The 21,612-nt window shown below is 46.9% G+C and overlaps 1 long non-coding RNA gene across 7 annotated transcripts in view; it reads left to right on the top strand.

Annotated features, from left to right (window-relative positions):
• The window catches only part of LOC116448705, a 72,231-nt gene that overhangs the window by 24,130 nt on the left and 26,489 nt on the right, over positions 1–21,612 (top strand). For 4 of the 7 annotated variants that reach the window (XR_004242083.1, XR_004242080.1, XR_004242077.1 and 1 more), the window contains 4 exons: positions 16,368–16,983; positions 17,767–17,888; positions 21,175–21,254; positions 21,399–21,548. This is a non-coding gene — a long non-coding RNA (uncharacterized LOC116448705). The remainder of the gene's footprint in view (positions 1–16,367; positions 16,984–17,766; positions 17,889–21,174; positions 21,255–21,398; positions 21,549–21,612) is intronic. The other 3 variants (XR_004242081.1, XR_004242078.1, XR_004242082.1) reach the window with 2 other exon arrangements.

Here is a 21,612-nt window from a genome sequence, read left to right as displayed (position 1 = left end):
CTCATGCACTTCATTATTTCCTTTCTTTTTCATATAGTCTCATTCTGTTTCTCCTTTCCCTAAAGCAAGCAGCCTCCATGGTGTTTGCAGCACTGCGGTTTGACACAGAGAGGCTGGGAAGCTGATCCATGCAGTGATTAAGTCACTCTCACAAGGTCATGCGGTCACTCGCTGGTGCCGCCAAGAATAGCACCCCGAGTCTCTTGGCTCTCGCAAGCCCACCCTCAACACTCCAGCCTCCTTTCCTTGATGAGCATGATGTGATTCATAATGCAGCAGCTCTGCTGTGAGGCTGGCTACCTCTGCGATCCTGCTGCAGCTAGAGAGGAAAGCAGTCAGGCTCAGGCAGCAAGAGAGATTGCATATGCCTGTAGCAGAAAGTCTAAACCCCAGAAATGGTATTTAGCAGCTTATCTTATCTACAGATAAGCTCATAAAATGTACTGACTGGTTAAAAATAGGTTTTAAAGTTCTTGGCAAACATCTCGACCTTTTTATTCTTTGTTTTTTGCTGCAGTACAAAAATACTGTTTCAATTATTCTTATTGGCTTTTCTTGGTCTTTTTGGAAAAGGACCAAATTATTGATTGGTGTTTTTAGCTTTTAATTGTGCCTCAAGTGCTAAACTTATTCCTACTATTTGTTTGCAATATGTTTAGGCTATGTTTAGGCAAATGCAAATGTAAGTGGTTATTCAGTGCCTTTGGCACTCTGAACAGAATGTACTGAACTCCTGGGGCTTGGTACAAAGCCTCAGCCTCCAGCACTAACAAAGCCTGTGCAGGCAGCAGCTGAAATTGGAGAACTACCTAGGCTTGACAGAGGGGTTCAGAAGATCTGGGAAGACCATGAATCATGTGCCTAGCTTTTGTCTTATGGACTGGATAAATGGAATAAGGGCTTTTTGCCTATGTCCTGTTAGCTGAGGGTACTCTTGAGGTCTGGGCATGCTCAGCCTGTAGTGCTGGGGCCTGTGGAGCCTTTGCAATGTAAAGTTTACCAGCAAGGTTCCTCTGGATGTATTGACAGTCAGTGTGTTCCTGAAGCATAATGGAGGCTTTCCTTGGACAAACGCCACAGTGCTGGAAGTGAAGCAAGCCAGCACGGTGCCGCTGCCTGCTGCGTGTTCATTGGCAGCAGCTCGGGATTTTTACAGTTGTTTGCCTGTTACCCAATCTATTTCAAGCTGTGATGGAATAAGGATGGCATTCGATCACAGTACTGCACACAACTGTTTGGCTTTTATAACCCGTGTTTTAAATGGGAGGTTTTTCTGTGTGTGCTTTTGTCTTCAAATAACTTCAGACTCATAGGTTTAGGCTTGGTGCTCTCTGCTGGCCTTTTCTGTGGGGAGAAACTCACAACTCTCGCTCCAGAGGGTGCTGGGTTACTGAGGTGAGAATCCCTTTAAAGGAAGAGGGTAGTGATGACTGTGGGGCACATAGAACAGAGCCTTCATCCTCGGTCTAGGTCTCATGACAGAAATTAAAGATGTCTTTGTAACTCTGTCTTTTTATTGGGCTTTATTTATCCTCTCTACAGGTGTCTGTGTCTCCTGGTCTTGGGTTTGTTGAGCAGGTTGCATACTATGTAAAGGCTTTAATATCTGGTGCTACAGGATAAATCTCTCCCATCATGGCAATGATCAGCCGCTATTGCTGGGTCTAACACTGTTTTTCTGTGTTCATGTGCCTCTTAACAGTGGAATGAGCGGCCTCCATCTACCACATAACATACACCTAAAACTGGTGCTCTGTTTTACCCCCAAGTCTGAGACTTCTGCAAGCAGCATGTCATGCAAGCTTGGCCCCACACTTTTCAGTGGATTAGGTACATTTTTGGTTACAGTGAAGTTTAGTCTCATGTCACTTGTTTCAGTGCTGTGGGGAGTGAGGCAGCAGGTTTGCTGCTTCCTGCAAGTGAGTGCAGCCAGGAGATGGATGTTTGCCATCTGGGAGGAAAACCAGGACTGGCATAGCAGGTAGTCAGTTAGTCATGAGAAAAGGTAAAAAAAACACTTAGTGGAGAGAGGGATGAAGTAGAGAGAGGCAGAGAGGCAGGGTTCAGTCATAGATGTCTTTTGTCTCCTTACATCATAACCTGAGAAACTCTGGAAAGCAAATCACCAAAGCTGCTGCTTTAGGCTGTCTTTGAGTGAAAAGGAAAACCATGGGACATCCCTGCTTTATTCTGAGTGTTTTTCACAGCCTACGTAGATAATTGATATCCATAAAACAAACATGCATTGGTTGTCATTTGAAGTTAGATTTTTGCCCATATATTCTCTTGCTTTCCTGTTTTGATAGCCAAGTTTTTATAAAATATCTGCCTTTTCGTTTTATATTTCCAAGCTGCACTTACAAATACCAGATTTGGGTCAACTGTGTACCTCATCCATACACACACATATCTGATACCTATGACACCCTGGGACTGGAGCCCTCTCTCAGCCTTGAAAGCCAGAGCCCAGGGGCTGCTGAGCCATTGTGCAGGCTTATGCTGCATGCGTGAGAGACAGTCACCTTCTGCATGAAGTGAAATTACAGCTGATGAAACCCCACCTGTGCATAATGTAGGTTAGAAGGAAATCTGGAGTAGCTGGTATGTTAGAGTGAGCTACAGTTTGTGCTGTTGGGGCCCCAGGGATGGCTCGTTACTGCAACAGCTATTTCCCCAGGAAACCTTCACTTGAAGTAGAGAGGCAAATTGTAGCAATTTGGCCCGATGCGAGTACATGATGCCCCAAAATCTAACTGTACAGTCACTAAAGAGAAGGCTGTTTGAGTCAGCTTTCAGTGAGAAGCATACAAAGAATTTGATCCTTAAAAAATCTAGCTAATTCATTGTCTAATTTTAGAGTTCAGCTCCTCTACTACAGATTTTGTCTGAGGGACAGCTCAGAACCATTGAAGCCAAGGCTAACATCCTATCTTATCCTGGTTTTACTAAATCAGAGTTAGGGCCAATAAGACCCAATGGGTCTTATTCTTACATGTACTTCATTGATGTGTCCTTTCTGTTGATTTCAGGGTTATGAACCTTTCTGCAGCAATATCTGAAGCAGCCAGATTCCAGCTTAGATCAAAGTCTTTAAGATTCACTTGTGATTTCCAGTAAGGCTTCTTTGTGGTATTTCTGATTAACATTATGAAGTCATAAGGTTTTATTGTGTCTGAAATGCCATAGGAATTTTCTGCTGACCTTTCAAAACTTGTTATAGTTCAGTGCCCTTTGTTTGTGATTTCCAAAACAACCTGTGTCCTGTAAAAGCAATTCTTCACAAAGCTTTGAATGTGTTTTCCAGCTCTTCCTGGGGGTGTCCCTGATCCAAGCTCTGCTTTGGTGTGAATGCATGAGAAGCTGAAAGAGAGACTGATTACTTTCTGCAGCTCACCTCCATTTTTCCTCTTGTGTTAGGGGCCATAAAGCAGAAAAATAATTGAAAAATGGGAGCTGAAGACAGTGCTGTGTATGTGCTTGTGAGAGCTGGTTGCCCTTTTTCTTCCTTGCCTCTTTACTCGGTTGTTGATGTATTTGGATCAAAAATGGAGGATTTTTGTCTGGCTGAGGCAGGCTGGCTGACAGCTGGTAGCCTGGACGGGCTACTTGTCCTGTGGTCCTTGCAGCAGCTGGCTCTGGGTGACCAGCGTCCTTTACTTAGAGGGCTGATACATCCGTGGGCTGTGACACAGTAAACTGAGCAGCTGAATGCTTTGGGGCCTGCAAAAAACAACAGAGGATTGAGTTTTGTTGCATTTTGAGCTTGTTCTGTGGAAGGGAAAAGTAACACTCTGGCATTCTTTATTCACGTCACCCCAACATGGAGTATGGCGAGTTGCAAAGCATGATAGGTGTAGACAATGTTTGTGCTGATAACAGGGGTTGAAATGTTTCCTGTCATGGAAAAGATGAACAAGCCAGTTCCACATCACCTTTCTTTTCTGAGACTTGTGACTACTGTCAATGTTCCTGCTATTTCAATTCATGAGCTGCTGCCCTGTGTGGTATTAACACCATTGCTATGGTCCAGTGTCACCTTCCCAGAAATGGATGAAGGGAATAAGAGGGCATGAGCCTCCCAGTGCTTCTTCCTCCTGTCTCCTGCCCTTCACAATTTACTGTGTTATGAACTGCTTGAGATAAAGCAGGGGCAGGAGAGCACAGAGACAATGGTGGCAGCAGAAGAGAGCATAAAGGGACCAAAGAGAGAGGAAATGCACGAGCCACGGGTAGAGAAGGCCAGGATGCCATCCTTGGTGCTAAAATCTTTATTTTGGCCATCGTTAGCACCCTATGCTGAGGAAAGAGCAGGCCTCCAAAAGTGTTCCCTGTTATGCCTGGCCACAGTAATCCATACCTTGAGCATGGAAAAAGCCATCCCTTCCTCCTGACAGGTGGAGGAACTTGGCCAGTCCTGAAGAAATCCATCCCAGATGTGTCCCCTGTAGTCAGTGCTGCAGGATTCAAACTCGTGCTCTGGCAAGCTCAAAGGAACATTATCAAAAGACCAACAACAAGCTCACCTGATGCAGCTCTGGGCTTTTGGAAGCTCATGTTCCCAATCAGACGTGATGTAAAAGCCTCATTCTACAGGCAGATGATGCAGTACCAATAAGTGAAGTCTCTGTAGGCATGAAATTGTCATCTGAATTCTACTTCTGGAGGCCTTGCACACATGGAACACAGCAGCTATATTTTCTGGGAAGACTAATAGGTGCAGGACCATCCCTCTGACTGGGAAGCACTGAAACATTAAATAGAAGAACCTGCAGGTTCTTTCTGCAGTTTTATTTTCTTGCTACAATTGCAGGCAAAGAGGACTAGATTTTTCTGGAGCATACACCTACAGTGGAGAGCCCTGTGTCCATTTGTCTTTGCTATGAGCAGTCAGTATCAGCGTTGACTGAACAGCAGCTTGTGTGGATGCACCAGGTGTTTTATGCATGAACTTGGAGAACCAGATACTGATTGATCCTAAGACTTTTTTTTTTCAGAGATGTTCTGAAAGGGGCAGTTGGACAGAAATCCACCTTGGTGAATCTGAGACACTTGGGTCTCTTTTATTGTCAAAAAGGGAAGGTAGCATAATTAACCATGCTGTAGTTGTTGCCAACACCAATGGTACATCTCTTAAGCCAACAAATACCCCTTGCAGTGGGTGTCAGTGGGTACAGAACTAGACTGCCAAGAAACTTCTTGGAATTTCCTTTCCTTTTGCTTCCTTGGGAGCAGGATCTTCTCCCAGCCACCCTTAGCCAGCATGAACTGCTCCTCTATAGACTGATGCATCCTTAACGAGCATGGTTGTGCTCTGTCTGCACTTGGTTTGCCCTGTGCTATCCAGCTTGCTCAGTAGTGATACAACTTGGTACCTTGAAAGTCTTTTCAAGTACATGGGGCAGGTACTTCAGGAAGAGAAGAGTGATTCAGTGCTAAAGCTGCCCATTCTTTATACTTGAGCTTGTTCCTGTGTGTGTTTGGGCACTCATGCATATCTCCTCTCCAGCATTTTATGTCCCTCTTCTCTTTAGTGCTTTATCTCCCTTCTGCTCTTTAGTGCTCGTTATCTCTTGTCAGCTCTCTGTGCTACAGAAAGGACGACACTGAGGGGAGTGCTGTGAATCAGCCTCATCTGGCATCTCCAGGAGAGCTGTGCATGTGGTGATGGATGTTTCATGTGAGTGTCCTTCTCCTCCTACAGCTGTATCATACATCTAAGCTCTTGCTGCTGGCTCCTGTAGCACATTCCATGCTTTGGTTTTCCGATCCCTGCCTGGGTTCTCTTTTGCAGGCAGCTGCTGGTGAGTAGCCTGTCTGCTGTCTGGCTGCAGCCACTGTCCCAGTTTAGTTTCCTCTGTCATTCATTAATAGGTGAACACCTTGTGCAAGCTCCATACCCACCTGTCTGGAAATCATTCTCTGTCTCTGGTTGTGAGTGATACCTGCATGTTTGGTTCATCTTCCACTTCCTGGCTCCGAGTCTCCTCCCATTCCTAAGCAGTGTGTCTCTGCTGCACACAAGAAAATTGTGCTGGGGTCAGGCTGGAGTGAGCCAGGAACGGTCATCCCCCAGCGGCTTTACACTCCTCACAGATACCTGAAGGAACCAGTGAAAGTGGCTGGTGTCCAGAATATGCAAATGCAGGTGTGTGACAGATGAACCAGTTGCCCATTTTTTGTGACTTGAATAAAGCAGGTGTATGCAGACAGGCAGGGTTCTACTGAGGCACCCTCCTTTGTGCATGTGGCTGCTCCAGTTTGTCCCCAGTGCCACATTACTGCTTGTGGGCCTCTGCCCTTGGCCTGTGGTGAGAGAAGATGAGCAGCTGGCAGGAAGGTAGCAAGAATGTGCTACTTAAACACAGGTTGCTAATGGCTGTGTTCCCAGTCTCCAGATGTGTGGCTGCTCTGTGATGCCTGGACCTCCCTCTGTGCTGTGGTAGACAATTCCATTATTAGCTTAGTGGCAGCTTTCCATATGCCAACACTCATGACTGCAGGACTGTTTAATTTTCACTACTTTGAAGTATTTAATTTGTCACCTGTTAGCTTCTGCTTTGTAAAGATCAAATGCCAAAGTCCTTACCTAGACTTTTACTCAGTTAGGGCTGGGGCATGGATCCTGTCTGAACAGACCGTTATATCTGGTCAGGATCAGGGGCAGGATCAGAGGCAGCATAAGGTCTTGAATTCAGAAAGTCAGTCACTTCTAGGCTAATCAGCAGAAAACCCCCATCTTCAGGGATGGGTATCTAATCTCACTTCTGCTGTTAATTTCTGTTTGGAGAAATGAAAAATCAGTACTGCTAAAAACACTGCCCACTCACATTTCGAAGCTGGACTGTGCAGATGAGGTGTGCAGTTGTGAGTGCCTGACTGCAGGTTCTGGCACCTCACTAGTGTGGAGAGCTGCTGCTGTGAGCAAATCATCCTGCAATTCACTGCTGGGGGCCTCTCTTTAATTATTGAGTGCCAGAATAGATGTATATTGAGTTACTTTACTGGCAAATATCATCTCCAGCATCTCATATAACTCTGCGATGATCTCAGTTTTCTTACGAGCATAACATGGTCTTCTTCAAAGAATCTAAAACAAGACAAAATGTGGTTTTATATATTTCTTGTCTAGCAGTACATGTTTCCAGAGAACAACAGGTTGTACACTGGCTTTGAGGGTAGCCTTCCCCGGCAGCATGGATTGCTCTTATTCACAGTCAAGCCTGCACTTGGATGTGCAGCAGAATGAAGCAGGATGTGCATGGTGCATTTTTAAACCATCCAACCAAAACAAAAAACCAACCCCTCAAAAATTTGGCAAAAAGAGAGAGCAGTATAAGCCAGCACAGCTTTATGGGAGGAAAGTCCTGCTTGTCAAACCTGATTTCCTTTTATGACAGAGTAACACACCTAGCTGATCAAAGGGAGCCAGTTGATGTAATCTTTTGAGATTTCAGTAAAGCTTTTGGTACTGTCTCTCATAATATCGTTCTGGACAAACTGTCCATCTCACAGCTGGATAAACATGTCATGTGATGGGTGAGCAACTGGCTCACGGGTCAGGTGCAAAGGGTGACAGTGGCTGGCTGACATGAGACTGGCACTGGTCCTTTAGTGGGGTTCTGCAGGGCTCCCCCCTTGGCCCTGTGCTCTTTAACATCTTCATAAATTACTTGGATGCAGGACTTGAAGGGATACTGAGCAAGTTCACAGATGATGCAAAACTGAGAGGATCTGTTGACTCCCTTGAAGGCAGGAAGACCCTGCAGAGACACCTCAACAAATCAGAGGACTGGGCAATCACCAACTGTATAAAGTTCAATGAGGGAAAGTGACAGATTCTGCACCTGGGATGGGGCAACCCTGGATCTACAGACTGACTGGGGAATGAGATGCTGGAAAGCAGCACCTGGAAAGGGACCTGGAGGTCCTGGTTGACAGAAAGTTGAGTATGAGTCAGCAGAGCCTGGCAGTCAGGAGGGCCAACTGTGTCTGGGGGGGCATCAGGCCCAGCATCGTCAGCTGGGCAAGGGAGGGGATTGTACCGCTCTGCTCTGTGCTGGGGTGCCCTCACCTGGCCACCACACCAATGTAAGAAAGGCATTAAGCTATTAGAGAGTGTCAAAAGGAGGGCAACAAAGATGGTGAAGGGCCTTGAGGGGAAGCCATAAAAGGAACAGCTGAGGGTTCAGCCTGGAGAAGAGGAGACTGAAGGCAGACCTCATCACAGTCTACAGCTTTCTCTTGAGAAGAAGAGGGGCAGACAGTGATCTCTCCTCTATGGTGACCAGTGACAGGACCGGAAGGAATGGCCTGAAGTTGTCAGAGAAGGTTTAGGTTACATATTAGAAGAAAGTTCTTCATCCAGAGTGTGGTCGGGCACTGGAACAGGCTTCCCAGAGAAGTGGTCATAGCATCAAGCCTGACAGAGTTCAAGGAGCATTTGAACAATACCTTCAGGAACATGGTGTGACTCTGCAAGACCAGGAGTTGGGCTCCATGATCCTTGTGGGTCTCTTCCAACTCAGTATATTCTGTGATTCTGTGGATTTTGCTCTCACTGCTCTGAAATACTCCATTTGTCAGCTGTTGCTGTAGAAGACCTGACTGACATGTCTTGAGGGAACTGCAGTAGTAGTTCTGGCCAAGTGGTGCATGACTCCAGAGGCTGCCTGCATCCATGCAGGCTGTACCAGTGTCACTTGCAGGAGCACTTGGAGATGGGGAGGGAGAGAAAATCAACATCCACATTTATATAATTTTTCTCAGCTTGCAGAGATGCACATGGCTGCCAGTGTTCCCTCATCCCTTTCTGTCCTGCTGTCACACACAGGCTGCAGGCATTAGAGCTGCAAGCAGTGGTGGAGAAAGTGGCCATGGATCCCTTGACCTTTAGTTCCTGTAAAATCCTCTGGATAATGTAGTCTCCAGTGCTCACGACCATGATACAACTATTATATATGTTCTTTCTAAATATGGCAAGCAAAACTTGTCATTCCATATTTTGCAAAAGAAATAAAACTGGTGAATTCCTTGTAATCCTGATGACAGTTTACAAAAGAAAGAAACATTACCCAATGCCTAAATGGAAGAAAAGGCAATACTGTGGTTAGTCGAATACTTTTGTTATTCTCAAGTTTCAGCAAATTTCATGAGTCAGGCAGGAGCTGTGAGCCCGAGGTCCCTCCTGTGTAACCCCTCAGGTTTGTCCCCTGCAGCAGTGCTGGCAGGTCCTACAGCTGGGATCTCTGGTATTGCTGTATCCCCGGGCTGGCGAGAGCAGGGAAGCAGGGCTCCATCTACCGCTGTGTGGGGAGAAGGCAAAAATAATCAGGATGGCATTTCTCCACATGAGAAAGCTACTGGATACGGTGAAGTACGTGCGCTTTTCTTTTTTTTTCTTCTTTTCTCTCTTTTCTCTTTTTTCTTGTTTTTTCCTTTCCCCTGTGGCTTCCAGAACCCTTCACTTCCAATCCAGTTCGCTGATTGGGACATTGTGCAGGTCTGTAGCTGGGGACAGTCCCCACTTGTACATCATGTCATGTGAGTCTGGAGAAAACAGCAGGGAAACAAAGTGACTTGTACACACACACAGAGAACTGGAAGCAGAATCAGAAAGGAACCCTGATTTCCAGTCTGTTTCTCTGACAGGATGGGGTTCATGCTCCAAAACATATTGAATACAGAGAGCTCTTGGAGGGCTGCAAGAGCAGGGACAGGGTTAGGATCGTGCACAGCTCTGCAGCGTTTTGTTTGATTTGCCACTGCTCTGTTTCTGAACTTCCGGTACTTGTATAGCCAGAGATGTGTTCCTTCTATACGTACATACACACAGGCATTTCTATGAGAACTGAGCTCTGCATGGGCCGTAGGTCCTCTTCTGCCAAGCTTGGGGATGCAGTGAGGAGTGTGAGCCCTGAACCCAGGGCTGTGTGCAAGCTCTGCAAGCAAATTCGGTCCTCAATACTTTCAGCTAAAATCCTACTCTCTGCCTTGCAGATTGTACCTTAATAGCGGACTAGGTTGTCCATGGAAGTTGTGGCTGCCCATCCCTGGAAGTGTTCAATCCAGGCTGGGCAACCCAGTCTAGTGAAAGGTGACCCTGCTGATGGTGGGGTTGGTGGACAAGATGGTTTTTAGAGGTCTCTTCCAACACAAACCAGTCTGTGGTTCTATATTGAAAATGGAATATTTTCCCCTGCCCTTTATCTTTGCAATCACCTGAATTAACCCTGCTGTGCTAGGTGAAATACTTCTTTTATATACCTGGTACTGCCCAATTTGAATAACTCCTGAAGGATAATATGTACAGTGTCATTCTAGAAAAAACAGATTTTAGGATTTAGAATCCTTGAAGAGATGCTAATTTTTCTTTGCAAGTGATTTGCTGGTAGTGAGAACCCATTGTTATTCAGTGCTTGCAGGGAACATGAGAAGTGTCTGGATTCTTAGGCTTCCACAAAAAACTTAACTGGTAGTTCTTCACTGATGGCAGGAAGAGTCTGAGCTTACACTGGGAGAGATTGTCTCAAGTTATGTGAACAGATGTTTCAGATTTGAGTTCAGCCTGGCAGAAAAGGGAGAACAATCTAGTCCGCAGCATTTCCCATCTTTTGCCTGGGGAAAAAAAATCAGAAGTGAGTTTCTTTTTTTCTTTTTAACTGTGTTTTTCTTTACCATGAAACTGAAATGTAAGGTCCTGGAAAGGAGGAGAGATTCACTTTTATCCAACCCAGTACTTAAAGCTTTTCACCTGTTTGCTCAGCTGCCTTTTACTTGTCAGCATTTTCATGTCTGGAACTGCAATTATCTCTGAAAAACATCACAGACAGTTAAACCCCCCCAAACCTCCTCCTCAGAAGACATGGTCTGCTTTCCACATTATGGTGTATTACACAGCCAGGCTACCCTTTGTGTAGTAGCTCATGTGCTGCAGCAAGAGGAACATAAAATACTTCTCCTGACACAGCTGTCAACAATTAAACTGTGTGAGGCTTTACTCACAGAGGTCAGGGAGAAGCCCAGGGAAATCTGAAACAGCTTTTGAGAGAAAGCACTGAAAATACATGCCAGAAACCAAGGAATAGATTGCAGATGACAAATACACATGTCCACAGACTATCAGGGAAGAATTTAGTTTGACAATGGCTGTGGAGCCATGAAGCTGTGCTGGATCAGGCTGAATGTGGCAGTGAACGGAAATAATTAAGCCAGATAAGCATGCCCAATACTGACTTTTGTGGGAGAATTCACCCATGTATTCGATGGGCAGATCCCACAGACTGCTGGAAGGTGGAGGACCCCTCCACTCCTGCTGATACTGCTGTGCAGCTTTTATACCATGCCTGTTGTCTGTAAACCCTGAGGACCTGTTTTAAGGCAGAAGATGGTGTTGTCACCTCCCAGTCTGGGACAGGCAGAAAAATGGTCTGTTGGGGTTGGAGAGCAGCAGGTGGTAACAGTGGAATGACATGTTGTAATGTGCCAGTCCTTGGCATATCCTTGTAGGCCTGGAGAAGATCAGGTCTGTCATGAGCAGTGGATAAAGAGATAAAAAGTGAGGGGAGCACTTGTACACATCACCCTGGGAGCCACGCAGGGGGGCCATGCTGCCAGGTACTGTGGGCACAGGCTGCCCCACCTCATCTCTTGGGCAGAATGAACTCCCGTGTTTGGGGTGACCCCAGTGGTTCAGCTGCTGGCTAGAAGTGGCCTCAACAGCATCTCAGAGACCATGAAATCTTTGGGACTGGAGGAAGCAGAGCTGAACACCTGTGTGTGCTCCTTGGAGCTACCACAGCCAGTGCAGCAGCGCTTGTCTCCACACTCAGGACAGCCTGCCTCGGGTGGGAGCTCTCATGGCAGCACAGGAGCCACAGAAGGAGTGGTTGATTATAGTCCCTTGTTTATGTGGTAGCAGAGTCAGGCTGTAGGCACAGTGCAGTCCCTGGAAGCTTGCTGCTGCTGCAGCAGTGTTTGTAGCTTAGGCTCTCAGCTTCCCAGGGCTTTCAATGCTGTGTGATGTGGGGAGTAGCTCGCCCTTTCCTTGGTCACCCCTTTTTCTCACAAAGTGTCTGCTGAATTCTGCCAAATCAAATTTATTCAACTCTCTCACACTGCAGCCCGTGGTGATGCATCCCATTAACAACAGCAAGGTTTGAGTAAGGCTGGGGGGGGGGGGGAAGTTCCCCAGGTCCCAAGAGAAGACTGGAATTGTCCCGGTTGCTGTGCCTGGGGAGAGCATGAGGGTGGTGGGAGATGGGGATCTGCGGGCGCAGTGAGCGGTCTGAAGTTGATCTAAAATAGCTGAACTGTGACATATTCTCTTGACAGAAGTGGTGAAAGGCCGCAGACGCTTCCTTTCTGTGGACTCAGAAACTTGCAAATCTTCTTTGATTCACACCTTATAAGTAAAATTAGCCTGTGCCTCACTGCTGCCAAACTCTTTCAAAGCAAAGATACTTTGTACAAAGGAATTCAGCAACAGAAATGCAATTCTCTTGTGGATCAGATTACTGCTATTTCTGACTGGAAGCAGCACCAGAAATACTTGCAGGGATTTCCACTTTGCCTTTGAAAAGATGTGCATATTGTTGGTAGAAAAATAGCTATTTGGGAGGATAATTCACATATGTTAGGGGACAGGGAAGAGAATGAGCCCCATGAGGCTGCTGCAGTGATGAGTACAAGAGTTCAGCTTTGCACTGAAATGTTCAGTCACTTTGAAACAGGGACCTTCAGCTGTTGTTATCTGGAATGTTGTGATGTGAGCTGCAATTACTGCTGCTCAGGAGGACATTTCCAGCCCCAGGTTTGAGCTTTCACCCAGCACATGGGTCTTTATGCTGCTTATGCCTTGGTATCCCAGAGAGCTGTCAGACATATTCCTGCATGTGGGGACTCTTCAGGTGAGACTTAACGAAGGGAAGGATTTTGTTGATTCTTAAGGCAGCAATTGTTTGTGACACTGATGAGCTTGATGTTACCTTGAAATATGAACTTACCACCAGCTGGGAGAATCAGTCAAGAAAAAATCTGGCACTTAAACTCCATGCTGTTCATGGTCTATATTTTGCAACCAGCTGTAAGTGAAGCCTCAGTTCCCGTGATGATGCTCTTGGGGATGGAGCCCGATGGCTTCTGCAGAGTTGGGCATGGAGGCTGATGAACCCACGCAGCCCACAGAGGGGGGGTTCCAGGCCCCTGCATGCATCTGCCCAGCTGGCAGTCTGACAGCAAAACATCATGGTCCCGTCCAAATGCCAGCACGGAGCAAACGTCTCCAGCAGGGTTAGCTGCCTGGGACAGCCAAGGAGAGCCGTGAGCTGTGGACTTCTAATGCAGAAACTTGTTTGCTCGTAATCTATGGGGGTGAGTTTTAGAATAAAGCCAAGAGTGCTCTGATTGTAGCCTGAAATACTGAAATAAGTGGTGGAAGGAATGGATGTCTGTAGTATAATGCAGAGGTATATAATATCTGTAGTATAATATATATAATACACATGCAGACATTTTTCTTCTGGGCACACCAAGAGTTTTAAACCAAATGAGTACAAAAGTGATTTACTTAAGAAAAAGTTAGGCATGTTGCATTGGAAATAGAACTGGTTCTATTACTTACCCCAAATAATGTATTTGTTATCTTTGGGGTGTCAAGTGAAGCCTTGCTAAACAATGACATGTTTTTGTGGCCATCTTGGCCGGTTTATTCTTTCTGCTTGATGGACGGTGCACAGAGAAGTGTATCTTCAAGGAGTGCATTTTTTTGCCCTTGGAAATGTGTGTGAAAGGGACAGCAGCATATGGACTTGGCATGCCCCAGGCATGGCTGTGGGAGCCTGGGAACATTTTGCGCCTGCAGCAAGTGTAGGAAGAAGGGAGGAGGAGAGTGGAGCAAGCGACTGCAATGAGCTGTGTGGTGATGGCAATGAGTTACATGTCTGTGAGCAGGAGCAGCAGGAGGGGCCCAGCCATGGCCTAGTCTTCATCACAGCTGAGGTGAGGAACAGGCCTCATACCGTGCCCCTTCCTTGCCTCATGGGTCACAGCAGAATTAGGAAATTCTCATGAAGAGCCACAGGCAACATCTGGACCAGAGAATGCAGATAAAATTGCCAGCCAGAGCAAAATCAAGCCAGATGCTGAAGGAAGGGACAGAAGAGGGACAAAGCTCAGCTCTGTCAGCAGTCAGAGACTTCAGTTGTGAGTAGAGGCAGAAGCATGCCATGGCTTTTCCAAATGTACCACCATAAGATGCTTTTATGGATCAGAAACTCCAAATGTTGTACAGAACAATGAACTAAAAATGAAACCGTAGATATCTTGCACAAATTGCAGGTGAGCACAGGGCAGGTGAGCACACCACAGGCAGATGGGCACACGCCACACATGCACAGAAAGCCTGAAAGAGGCTGCACGTGGCCATATCCTGCACAGCAAGTCTGCAGCACATTGTCTGAGGGAGATGCAGAGCAATTGCTGCTTGCAGCTGTAATAGCAGTGCATTTGATCTCTCACTCTGGATCTTGGAGAACAACCCCCTCAACTTGTAAATAACATGTACAGTTAAATAGGGTGTGTTTTGCTCTGCCCCAAATGTGCGATGCAGCCCAGGGAGGTCAAGTGAAAGGTTCAGTAGGTGTTGTTGCCCACCTTAACAGAAGATGTTCTGATTCACTTACAAGACGTGCTGACAGAGGCTGGGCCTGTGTCCCACTCCAACACTCTGAGCTGGTGTTGACACCCTGAGCAGGAGATGCTTTTATTCCCTCACTTCTTAATGTTGGTATCACCCTCTTTTGCCTGGAGCAGCAGCAGCACCAGTCTGGCATCACTGCCAGACTTACCTGCACCAAGGACCAGGGGACACCATGCCATTGCCCCTCACGGTTTCTGTTGGACCGTGTCTTGTATGTGTTCATGCACTGGTGATGGGTTAGTGATGGTTCCCATGACCTGGCTTGAATATCACATCCCGTTTTGTGAAATGATGCTGATTTGCAGATGCACAATCTCTTCCCAGACCTATGCCTGCCCCAGTAACTGCTGGGAACAGCACAAGCCCTGGCAGAGGTGCTAGAACTCCCCTGTGTGCAAAGCGTGCCAGACTACCACAGCATTTGCTTATGGAGCAGGGAGAAGCATGAATGGGAACAGATTTTAGGGTTATTTTAGTCAAGAAAATTCAGGGATGTTAATTGCTGAGCTGTCATCAATTTCAGTGACTGCAGAACCCAATTAGCCTCTAATTTTAGTTTCATGCTAATGCTATTGTCAGCTCTTTCTGTACAGCAGGTGAGGCAGTTTTAGACGTGGCTCCACAGCTGCTTTGTGCGGGTGGCTGGTTCCTAGAACCTCACACCCAACAGGAAATTGGGGCAATATTTAGAAATGCTTTGAAAGGCCCTGGGGTTTTTATGCAATTTTTTTATTGCTGTTCCACTGCTGCCACACACACATGGCTCACACAGGCATCAGCCTTCATCAGGCACAATTTTCCCTTGGCTGACACCCCACCTGGCAAAAGATGAGGCTTAACACAGTCCTGCTGGGGCTCACTCACTCACAGATCTGAAGGGGGGAGGCTGCTAATTGCAGGATGCCAAAGACATGCACCACTCTGGCCCGTGTACCCGTGAGCAGCAAGGAAGGGACTGGAGTGTTCTTCAAGCAGTGGCCACCTGTGGCTCTCTGGGACACTTCTAGGAAGGATAGTCAGCTCTGTCCCACTGCTGCTGGCATGGTCTTGAGTGGCAGCCAGGTGCTCTCCTGGACATGTGTGCTGTGCTCTGTGCACCCCTGCTCTGGGTTGCAGCGTGGCTGCAGCAGCACCGAGGTCAGCCTGCCCAGGATTCCTCAGCACTGTCAAGGGTGGGAATTCCAAATGTGACTGCACTTGTGGCATTCTTCTGCTTGCAGGTATTTCTGCACAGCTCTGATCTCCCCATGTTATCCCTCGTGGATCTTAAACTGGTGTAAAAGTGGTGCCTGATAGAGTATCCTGGGCTGTCTGGAAACACCTGGGCACAGTTGGGTTTGGAGCACAGCTGGGAGGTTGGTTCTTTCTGGAAAATACCAAACACATAGATGGGAACAAATGGGAGATGAGTGCCAACATCCGTACCAGGAGCCCAGCACTTTTATCCATTCGAGCCATGGGATGGAAAGAATGTCCATAGGATGTAGAAATTTATTTAAACATGTATTTAATATTAATGAGTGGACTCACAGCACAGGCTTTCTGACTTGGAAGCCAGTTACTGACATAGAGGAGCTGAGCTTTATTTTCAGAGAATTGTTGTTCTCCAGTGGATTTGTAGGTGCAACACAGTGACATGTTAACTGTTTGGGCTTCCCTGTTGTGCTCTCAGCCATTCCGGAGGATATACAAAGGCTGGAGGATGACTGAAAACACCGTAACTGAGTTTCCACAAAAAAACTCAGTGAAGCTTCAGAAATCTCCACTGGCTCATGCTGGTTCTGAGACATGTCCAAGCTGATAGTCACGTAAGAGTCCTTATGGCTCCTTTTGAAGGTCTGAAGGCTTTGTCTTCCAGCGGAAGAGCTTTTCTGGGCATTATTTGTGCTGGACTGACCTTGAAATAAAACTGTTGCTAAGAACTGACAACAGAGTAGGTATGACAGCTCTGTCAAGGAATGGATAATCTCCCATCTTTAAATACACTTTCTATTTATGTTGGCAGTGTACGGACTTCTCAGGATTTTACCTACTATCCCAGACTAATACTTCGTAAGTGCCACCAAGGAAACTTCTCAACTTCTCTGCATATCTCTTTCTATTTCAAAACTTCCTAACTGAATAATGGGAGTTGGCGGATACATCACTGCCTGTTGAAGCTCACAGCTGAAGAATGTTCAAAAGGAAATGAAAATATGTGGAAAGTATTTTTTTTACTATCAAACAGACCTGGAAATTGTATCAACTGAGGGGATATACCAATTGCTCCTGCAGCTTAATTTTTCATGGTGAGTTTATTTTTCATGTTTATCAGAATATTTCAGTTCATACCTCAGACACCTCAATCTCTGCAAGCCCTGGAGGGGCCAACAGCTCTGTGTGCCCCCGGATCAGCTGGCTGATATCTCCCTTGTGATAGGAGAAACATGATCTTCCCACTGGCTTGGACCTGCAGGTGGGGGCGGGAGCACTATGAAACTGCAACTTAACCCAACACATAACCCAGCATTTCAGAATAAGTAAGCAAAATATACAATGAAATAAGTTGCCTGCATTTTCTCAGAAAAAAAGATGAGCATTTTTGGGAAAGAATTATGGTTTTCCACACACTTTTGTAGAAGCTGCTGTGGATTCCAGGTCGGTTGCTACCCATGGGATTGGCTGCTGGGGCTGGGCTACAGAGGGATGGTGGAGACTGACTTGGTTTTACCGTCTGACTCCAGAACTGGCTTCTGGCATTCTGACTGACACTACCAGTGCAATCACCAGGGCCTGGCTGGAGTTAATTGAGTTAAATGGGACACTTGCCAGGGACATCAGTTATCTCCTCCAGTCATTAGCACAAGAGCAGTGTAAGGATTAGCTCTTGTTTGCTGTCTCAGGTGTTAGTGGTGATACCAGCCAACATGTTAAGGTCTTGTCAGCAGCAGCGTGTTCTAGAAGAGACAGTAGCCTCTTTAGCTGGTAATACTCATACCATTTTTTTTAAATGCAAGTATTCCTTGTTGGAGTCATTTTATTTTAGTCCTCACTTTGAATAGTTCAATGAGTTTCATTTCTTCTCTTTTCAGGGAGTCAGCAAACATATAAAACAGATACACTCACCCTTCTAACTGACAACACTTCCCAAAGATTCACTCTCCAGCCCTTGGAGCCTGCTTCACCAGCCCCAGGAGCATGGCCATGGTGTGGGGTGAGTGATGCAGAGGAGTCACTGTTTCTGGGTGTTGCTGGTATCACATGAACTCTGCAGTAGGGGAGGAAGGACCTGGGCTTTTGATTTATGAAGGATATTGCTCTGATAAATAAAGAAAAGATGAAACTACTGCAGGAAAGGGTGGGGATTCTGGATGAGAACTTCTGGTCCTGAAGGTCTGTACAATTACTGAAGAAGCAATGGGCACGTGCCCATATCTCACCTGCAGTGGTGCCCACATCCCATGTGCCCACGTCCCGGCTGAAGCAGTGCCTGTGTCCCACCCATGGCAGTGCCTGCTTCCCATGTGCCCATGTCCCCTCTGCAGCAGTGCCCACATTCCACATGCCTGTGTCCCACGCAGGGTGGTGCATGCTCTTGGTGGCTCGCCTGGAAGTGAAGTGCTGCTGCTTTCTGGGGCTGGGGAGCACTAATAAACAAGCAAAACTGATGATGAAGTGCTTCAAGACCTGCTGAGCTCAGACATCTCCCCCGTCCACAGTGTATGGGGGGTGGGATTGCAGCCTCTGTACAGGGGGTTTGGGAAGTGCCTCGGCAGCAGAGCAGCCATCCCTGCAGCCAGACAGTCTCCAGTCCCACTGGATGTTGGCACATGAAGCCTCTGGGTGAGTCTTGCCCTGTACATGGCTGATGGGGAGGTTCTGCCAGAGCCACAGGAGCTGTGGCTGAACCATGCTGGGCTGGGCCCTCAGTGGGTGGGAACAGCCAGCACAGCAAACCTCGACCTTGGCTTATTCGTGGATTCATCCTCCCATAACAGGAGGATGTTACAGGCAGGATCTGTGGTGACACTGCCAGTCCATGCTCCACACAGCCCCTCTGCACACTCTGGCTGCTGGGAAAGGTCCCTTGCTTTGGGGAGTCATTTTAAGCTCTCTTTGAGGAGTCTTAAAAATTGCTGAACTTTCTAACTAAGTTCTTGTGATTGCATATTTATTGTTGAAATCAGCATGAAATGTAAAACAAAGACTAAAATCAGGGATGCTTTTGATTTTAGTGTAAATGCTGACAGCATTTTTAATATATACAGTATTTTAGTAGTGAATGCTTAAAATTATTCTGGTGTTTGTGTCCTCAGCTATTTTTCTCTCTACTGTGGTTAGCCCTAGAGTCTGCATTGGAATGAGTAACATGCAGAGATCTGAGACTTACGACAAGCTCAGCCTAGACTGCTTCAATACATGTTAGTGTAGGGATTTTCTGGGAGAGCCATGGGGTCAGAGCAGCATTATGGCCCTGTTACACGTCAGAAGAACGGCTGATGCATTCCTTTGTGCTCGCAAGACTGTAACAGCGTCAACTTTCACCTGGTTGAAGTCTGCCAAGATCACCAGTTTGAGTCCATTCTGCCATTGGAAAATTGTTCATTTTCATGGATAAGTCAGAATTAATGTTGTGTGGTGGTGAGCGTGCGGTTCAGTGCAGGTCAGTGAGGCGCTGATGGGCAGTCTGGGGCTACTGGCCATGACCTTGGCACAGACTGCCAGGGCCAGTGCTGGTGCCAAGGCACAGCTGTTAATATCTCCTGTACTCTGCAGTAGTATCAAGAAATGTAAGTATACAGGACTTGGGCAAATCCAAAAATCCACAAAATGCCTTTTGCTTTCTTTAACAGAGTCACATCAATGTTTCTTTCATGTAAAATGTCCATGGGCCTTTGCTGTTTCCAAAGTGAAGTGCATTCCAAGCAGTAACTGCAATAACTAGTAAATAGAATTGAAAGTGCTACTGACAGAAAAAAATGCAGTAATCATGTAAGAGCAGAGCTGGTACAAAAAGTAGCCTTCATTAGTGTCAAAATGAGGCACATGTGAAACATTATCCTCAAGGGTACCACTTAAGTAGTTCTTTGCTTACAGAAAGGTATCATGGAAGGTTTGGATCAGAGTAGTGGTCAGCCTGAGCTATTTTTTAAGAGATAACTATCTTTTTGGAATTTCATGGGTAGGCTTGTCAGAGATGAGAAATACAGGTACAGAGTAACAAGAGACTTCAAAAGGTGCTCTTTGTCCCGGGCCCTTCTGTGGAGGACACAGTGTCCTGAGGGAATGCTGATACACAGCTGTCCGTACTAAGGGAAAAGCAGGAATGCTCACTTGGGGGTGTTAGAGGAGGAGCGCAGCTCCTCGGGGCACCCTGCCATCCCCACAGTATGGTGGGTATGGACCAGAGGCCGGAGGCTTCAGGTTTTGGGATGCTGGAGGGCATAAAGGCTCTTCCCATACTGTGCAGAAGTTTCCCATAAAAGAGCTCCATTCCCAGCCACAGAGCCTGGCTTGCCCAGGGAGTGCAGCTCAGGGATGGTTCTATATCCTGTAACACTAAGCTGCTCATGTTGGCAGATTCTTTTTTAAGTGGAGGTGTCAGATTGTCCAGCCTGCTGAAGGAATCCAATTGGCAGGAGAGTGACTTGATTCAATAAGCAGAATTTTAAAATCACCATGGTTCTGTGTTTAACAGCCAGATTCTACAAAAATAGCTCCAGCTCTAAACAATTTCCCTCCCCACCCTCCATGTACTTTCCCTTTTGGTCCTGCATGTCCCTATCTCCCCAAACTGCCTTGTTTTGTCTGGTACCAGTTGGCACTGGGGCTGCTCTACCTGTTCCCTGCAGGAATCAGCTGAGTCACACCAAGGCACCTGTGCACTGATGGGAGCCCAAGGCTGGGTGGCCAAGGAGGACACAGCATCTCGGTGCCTGGTGCTCCTGCCCACTTTGTGTGCCCCCTCAGGGACTCCAGGGAGGGAGACTCCAGGGAGGGAGATTTAGATCGACCTCTGCCATGTGCAGAGAGATGACAGAGGTCGATCTAAATCTCTCTATGGGAACAGCCAGGCAGGGAGGACCCACATCCCCCAAAGTGACCTGTGGACCTTGCCCAGGGGAGTTTTGGAAAGGGTCAAATTCAGTCACCATGAACAAGGAACTTTGTCCACTTGTTGCTGTCACACTCTGAGCCCTGAGAACCTGTAAGTCCAATGGGAGTTTAAAACACTCCCTTTAAAATGGGACCTGCAAATACTTTTGCAAGGCAAGAGAAATTCCCTGCGCTGTAGCCCTGAGCCTGCTCCAGTGCAGCTCCTCACTGTCGGCAAAGTTCCATGACTTTCTTTGGTCTCTTTTTTTTCCCCCTTATTCTCTCTGTTGAGGGGGATGAGGACACAAGTCACCTGCCTGCACTGCTAGCTGTTCCTGGCAGGGATAGGGCAGCTCTGCCACTGCTCAGAGGTGTGGCTGAGTCTTTTCTCCTTGTATTTGCAGAGTTCTGTTTCCTTGTGCACTGACTTGGGCTGAGTTTGGGCATTTCACATTCCTACTGGCTTGGAAGCTTTTTTCCAAAGGTATTTCTTCCCTTCTCCTCACCTGTGCTCTTCTTCATACTTTTCCTGCTTTGAGCAAAGCATCACTGATGGTTAGTGGATCCCTTCTCAGTGGGGAACATCACTTTGATTTGTGTTATGTGACACTACGCGGTTTGTTCCCAGCATGTTCTGCAAGGAAAGAGCTTGGAGGCGGCCGATCGCAGTTGTCCAGGCCCAAGTCTCCTGGTGATCTCCCTCCACGTGCTCTGCCGGCTTTCCTTTCTGCGGCGAGTGTCCAGCAGCAGCTGGGAAGACAGGAGATAATGGGAGAAGGTAGTGTGAAAACACCATTCTTTGTGGGACTCTCAGCATGGCCAGCAACTCCCAAGATCCTCAG

This window comes from Corvus moneduloides, chromosome 10 (genome assembly GCF_009650955.1).
Source record: "Corvus moneduloides isolate bCorMon1 chromosome 10, bCorMon1.pri, whole genome shotgun sequence".
Lineage (NCBI taxonomy): Eukaryota > Metazoa > Chordata > Aves > Passeriformes > Corvidae > Corvus > Corvus moneduloides.
This window is presented reverse-complemented; position numbering and strand designations above follow the sequence as displayed.